This window comes from Sturnus vulgaris, chromosome 1 (genome assembly GCF_052056855.1).
Source record: "Sturnus vulgaris isolate bStuVul1 chromosome 1, bStuVul1.hap1, whole genome shotgun sequence".
In the NCBI taxonomy this organism is placed as follows: domain Eukaryota; kingdom Metazoa; phylum Chordata; class Aves; order Passeriformes; family Sturnidae; genus Sturnus; species Sturnus vulgaris.
In genome coordinates this window covers 115208721-115215479 of record NC_142243.1, presented here as the reverse complement: position 1 = coordinate 115215479, position 6759 = coordinate 115208721, and the positions used below count along the sequence as shown (strand labels likewise).

Below are 6759 nucleotides of genomic sequence, written 5' to 3'. Positions count from 1 at the left end.
TCTTGACATCCATCTTTCATACCTTATGTCTTCCATAAACACGTGAATTCTCATGCTGTCTCACAAGCATTTAAATTAATGAATTTTGCAGTCCCCAAGCAGCTGAAGGGACACAGCTCTGGGGCTACAATCTCTCATGTCAAGATACTACACCTTTTAAACGTGTCTTCTCTGGAAGGAATCAAGTGGAAAAGCTCTGATTATGTTTTCCTGAAGAAGAACGTGGGCTCCAAAACAAGTGACAAAGCCTTAGAAGGCATGTGTGGCCTTGCATCCAGGAGCTGCTCACTGGCATCAGGGCTCTGTGGTGCCAGCTGGAGCCTGAGCCTCTCCTCCAGTAGGAAAGGCATCAAGTCTTTCCTGCTGATCACCCCAAACACTTGGTTCTGCAGGTTCTACAGGATCCAGTAAGAACATGGATTCTCTCCCTGCTCCATATCCTCAATTATACCTAAAACATCAGGAAATACCATAATAAAAGAACAACTTTATTTTTTGGTAAACCATAAGGTTCAATCTAAATAAATTATTATGACTGGAATGTACTCAAATTTCACAGACTGGAAAAGCAAAATTGAGGTCCACTTTCTAAATCTAAGACTTTTCTGGTCTAAGATTTTACTTGAACATAGTGACCTTAATGTTTATTAAGTTTTAAATTTTTTTATTGCTGCTAGCTCATTACACAACCATTTATGACATTCTATAATCTTTTGCAGTACATGCTTATAAAAATCAATTCACGTAGAAACATAGGCTGCAAAGAAGCAAAAAAAATCACATGGGTGTGAGAAGAAGAGGGCCTACTATTGGGGTCAGGGGTGGTCCCCGAAAATCCTTTCTGGGGTTCTCAGATATTCAGGATATAGCGGCTAAATAAAAGAAAGGTGGTACGATGACCACGGCTTGGTAACATAAAACACTTCAATAATAACAAAAGTCGGTGTGGGACAGGGCCCAAAAATCTGGCAACAACAACCAAGGGGGTGAGGTCTCTTTAGGGCTGGTGGTCAAAGACAGGGATCAAGAGAGGTCCAGGGTTAAAATATGGGGTAGGAGAGGAGGTGGAGCTGAGGTAAGGTCCGATGGGTATAGGGGAAAGTGGTGCAGAGGTGGGACGAGGGGAAGCACGGTCCAATGGTGTGGGTGGGGTGGAAAAATGCACGGAGAGCCATTCTGGGTGTGGGAGTGGTGATATTTGACTATCAAATTAGATATTAACATAGGCAATCCCATAATTTTTTTTTCTGGGGTCACCACAACTTAAACAAAAGCTTTCCACAGTCTAGGCTTGGGATACAACTCTTTTTCAGTGATGGTTGCCTGACCTAGCATCCCAGTCAGGCTGACTCCCACAGCCTACCAGTACTAAACTGTAGTGATTGAAAACTATGAGGGCTTTAATGGTTTCTTGATAGGAGCAGAGCTAAAGATCATTTTATTGGCAACCAAGCTGGTCTTTATAGAGCCTGTGGTTGTTCACCAAGACTTTATTTTCCCCATAATTCCACACTATTATTCCTGTGACTTGGCCAGTTCTGTTAAAGAAGGTGTATTGTGCTTCCCAATTGTATGCTTCTCCAGACAGAGGAAGATTGAAACAGAGACATGAGAAAACAACATAAATAAATGTTCTATGCACAGCATAGAAGGGCAATCTCTTCTCCCTCTCTCATTTATAGAACAGGCAAGACATTCAAAGACATAAGGAGGAAAACACATTAAAATAAAGAGGGTTCCTCTTTTTATAACACATGTAATTTTGCTGTAGAAATCACCGCTACAGGAAATCATTGCACCCAGGAAATTCACAATGGATATTTATGTGGATATCAGAAACAGAGCTTTCATGAGTGATAATAACAAGTTGTGGAAAGGCATACTAAACTCTGTTGCTTCAGGAATCACATCAATATGAAACGTAATTGAATCTCATAGGTTTCCCATTATAAAAAAGTTGTGTGGCCCAATGGCACAAGCACCAGACTGGGCCTCAGCTTGAGCTGGCTTCTACTTCTATGTATGACCCCCTCTTGAACTCTGGAAAGTCATGTGTCCTCTCTCCACCTCACTTTCCCCATCTATTGAAAGGAAACTCTTCAACTAAACTAGATAATGCATATTAGGGCTATTGTAGGTTTTGTAAATTTTCTCTCCTAGCTATTCTCAAAGCAAAGGATTTGGACCAGATGGATCTCAAATGAAGTTCCATCATTTTTACACATGAATAAACAGGAGCAGGTTTTACATCTTTTTTAAGAAAACCCAACTGAATTAGGCCTCTGAACTGGATTTCTCAGTGTCGCCTATCTCAGTTTCAATGACTGGAAATGCGCTGAGGCAGAAACTGCATTTATTTTGTTTATCATGTATTTATTTTAGGCCTTACTCTGTATACCAAACTTATTATTGCTTTTGGACCCAGTATTTTAGTACAGTATTTAGGAAATAAATGTGGCGATGTCATAGCAGGGATTAAAAGAAAAGGAAAGGGAAAAGAAATATAGTTTTATTTATAAATTGATGTATAGGCACTGTACTGTAATGGAGTCTAAATCTCAAAAGCGTTGCTTTATATTTGCTTTATAGGACTATAAGAGCCAAATAATGACATTTAAATGATCTATTCCATTAACATTGTATCATTTTGTCAATCTGGAATGTATTTTAATCAAAAGCCCCCTTGAAATGGTCTCCTTTGTTGTATTTTCTTTTTGGCTCATTTTATCAACATCTGTTATGTTTATACAATATGAATTAAAACTTCGGAATGCTGTTTGTACTCAGCTACTTTTGTTGAGAATGTAACGTCCCAGGATTGGCAGTGTTTATGTAAATCAGTGCGGCTGACACAGCCATCATAAACAAATGAGAAAATATAACAAACACATTGTTCATGGAGGAAATGTTTGTTTTTAGAGTTGGCTTCAGTCTTACCAGATTGATGAAGAGTTGCTGATACCAGGGATCTGTAGTGTAGCGATTCAGCAGCATGGCTGGGTGCGACAGATTGGGCAGCTTCTCCACCGTTATCTGGAAAAGGCAAGAACTCATTTCTCTTTCCTTCTGTGCAGCACATTAGAACCCAAGGTTCAAAAGATTCCCAGTTTGACTCCTAACAAGAAGACTTCTAGCAGAGCTACACCAGCAGAATTCGTCCAAACTTTATAAATTCTTTTGCCAGTAAGACTTACGTTAGCAATTGAAATTAGAGCACTTTTTAGTTAAAAATTTTTGTTTCCATTTAATGTAACTGTATCTCTGTTAAGACAATGTCAGTTGTATTGGCTCAGGGTGAGGTTTTTCATGCTCTTAAAATTCACACATTAAGTGGTAATAACATGGTAGCATAGTGCAGAAAAATGCAGCAAAACTGGTACCAGCCTTCAGCTGAGCTTCAGACATTTTCCATAGGAATACCTATTTGTGTACTGGCACCTCTTCATACATAACTGCCCTGCTCCTTCTTAACATTATTTTGCCAGCCACATTCCCATGTGCAGGCCAAGTTTCAGTAATACATGATGACTTTCCTATTGAGCCTGTATAAATTCCTAAAACTACATTACTAGTCTTGCCTTAGTAACTCACAATTTTCTTCCATTATGCCTAATTTACTATTTCTAAAAATCCTTTGGTCATCTATCAAGGGGAAGAATGCTACATGCTTTTCAAGTTTGAAAGTTTTTATAAACACTCATCATTCAGAGAGGTGCTATCCCATACTGAATTAAATATTATAACATTTCTGCTATCCATAGAGAAGTTGAGAAAGAGAAGACTGGAATGGCCTATCTGAGCAAAGAAATTTTTTACCAGCAGTCTTGCACAACTTCCGGAGTCTGAGTGGCATTATAGTTTATGAGATCTGTCCCTGTAAGGTCTCTGGTCATCCTAAAATTTAAGTTGCACCTGATCAACTGCTTTATCTCAATCACATGTTACATAATCTCTTAATTCATGGAATACTCATCCCAAATCACCAAAATATGCTTATTAAACAAGGAAAGAACTGAAAGAAAAGAGGTTACTTTCTCATAGGAGAGTGGATGAGATGGGGAGAAAGACTCATTATTTGTGTCCAGAGCTGTGCTTATTCTCCATCATCATGCACAGCCTTAACCCATAGAGCAGATGACTGCATTCATTGTAATAGGCAAATTTTAAACAGCAAGTACAGTAAAGTACAGTAAACAGCTGATTTAGGTTTGGCATATTACATTAAAAAACATCACCTCTCCTACATGTTCTTCTTGACCTCTCCTTGACCTTGTCCTTGGCAGGACCAGCTCATGAACTGTCTAGTTTGCACCCAACAAGACAATACCTATAATAAGCAAATGCAATTATCTAGATACAAGTAGGTAGACTGTTGTTGCTTCCCTCACCCTTCTTAAGTAACATCTGCCATAAAATTGTGTCCTATTTTAAATCATCAGTGAAACCTTTGCTCACAGTACTGCACTCTAGAGTTCATTAAGACATCTAATATTATTGCTGACTTAGCAATGTTAAAATGGATATTTTTATGAATTATTATATAATTTCAAACCTTTCTTCAGAGTTCTACCTTTCTGTATTGCACAGATAAAGTCTGACAAACAATATACTTTAAATTGTCATTTTTATCTTAGTATTTGTTTGCTACACTCATACACACATACACACACTCCAGTCATACTATCCACTGCTCAACTTTTAACTTATGTTTTGATAACAGACACCTTGGGGACCACCACAAATCTTTTTGGTTTGTAGCATACTTAACGTCATGCTAGCCCTATTCTGTGATTACAGCTAGGAGTTAATACAGTAGTACAAGGTTGTGCAACACACTGCTAAATTATGTGTTTGATGAACTCAGAGGTGAGCAGACACCTAATCTTCTTTAGGGCATCAGAAAAAATATAAACAACATACCAAGTTGCTTTTGTAACTGGAATACCAAGTATAAGCTGGGAGATTTTCAACTGAATATTTCTGTGTCCAAAAATATTATTTTATTCAAAACATGTTACAGGGATGTACTAATTTTAACATAAATGTCTCCTAGGAAAGATTAGTCTACTTCAAGGTGTTATTAGCACTCCACAGCAGAGGACTTACACTGAGGTTCTTCAGCAATTTTAATGATTCTATGACTCTATGATTCTAAGAAAACATGCCTTCCTGATCCAAAAGATCCTAGGGACTAGATATGGATGAACTACACACAAGTCCTTTATTATGAGATACCATTTAAAGCAAGATATTCTGTGACAATCTACCTCTGCATTTTTATAGAGATCTGGAACACACATTTGAAGAAAGCTTTTCTATCACCTCCACCTCCCGCAAGTTAACATTGGAGGAAAGACCCCTTTCTCCTGAAATGGTCAGTTGTTTCACTATGTAGTGATGAAATCTGCATTTTTTTCAATGGCTTTGGTCTCTCCTCTAAGGTTCTCAAAGGGATTTTTATAAATAAGTATGCCTGTGTGAGTATAACTTGTGGAAAAACATCAGTTCTGAAGGATACTAGTGGTACAACCAGAAATACTAGGAGTCTGTCGCCTGCTCCCACCTTTAAACCACAGGACAAAGAAGGAATCGGGTTTTCATCCTAACTATTGAAACTTTGTCTCAATTTAATATCTTTGGTTTTAATAAAATCCCTTTCAGATTACTAAAATGAGTGCAACACTGCAGCAGAGCTAATGGCTGAGCAGTTTGCCCTGGGCTCACATCTCTCCTCCTGGGAAAGTCACTGGTTTTCCCTAAGCCTCCTACCATATGCATGCCATCATAAGGACATGTAGCATGGACAATTAATGGACTTGGTTTTGAGGACAATGATGAGAACACACTAATAAGGCATGCTACAATAGGCAAGACTTATTTCACTCAGACTACATTTGGAGGATGAAATGGAGAAAAACACAATATATTCAGAATATATTCACTGTAGGAGAGGGTATAGAGAAGAAACTAATCCAGTCATGCCCTATGAATTACCTTTTGTGCATTACACACTTTGTTCTGTGCGACTCTCTAAAGGTTCACAATCTACAGTCTTTCACAAAAAAGGTCTGTAATCATTCTAAGAGACATAAATACACAGATCTAAATTCTGCTCCGAGATCATCATGCACAGCTCCAAGAAGTCTCCTTCAAGAATGATCACTGGGCCAGGAATTCTCCCAAGACTTTAATCCTAACATATATAGACAGCAAGTGTGAAAGTTATGATCCACCCTGATCCTCAGCCAGACTCTGTATGCTCAGGTCCAAAACACTGTTCAGGTCTGTCTGTAGTCCAGACTACACCATTTTCCACTTGAACGTGATGCTGGGATTAAGAAAACAGTAACATTCACCATGAGCTGAAAGAGCAGAAACATTTGCTCATCACCAGTGGTTTGTTGGCTGGTTTTGGCAGCTTGCAATTTGCTCGGCACCGCTCTTAACTAAACCCAGCAGGGAGCCACTTAACAAAACTTTGAAAAGTGTGAGAGAAATTTGGATAGTCAAAAAAAAAGCACACACAAACACAATGAAGGAAATTATTGGAATATTTCTGATAAGAATCCAAGCCTATTAAAAACTGCCATATTCTGGAGAAAAATGAACATGCATTATTTCACTTGGACTTCCAGAAGTCAGGCTTCAGAGGTATAACAACATCATTCTTTGATGTTACATACAACATCCTTCCTATCACATCATCAAGCCTTAGAAAGCAGACCAAACATGTTTCTTGCACTATTTTGTGAAGTTTAA

The 6759-nt window shown here is 38.3% G+C and overlaps 1 pseudogene; it reads right to left on the bottom strand.

Moving 5' to 3' along the window:
• Nucleotides 1-200: 200 nt before the first annotated feature.
• Nucleotides 201-6759, bottom strand: part of LOC106851940 (chloride channel protein D-like) — a 75709-nt pseudogene continuing 69150 nt past the window's right edge.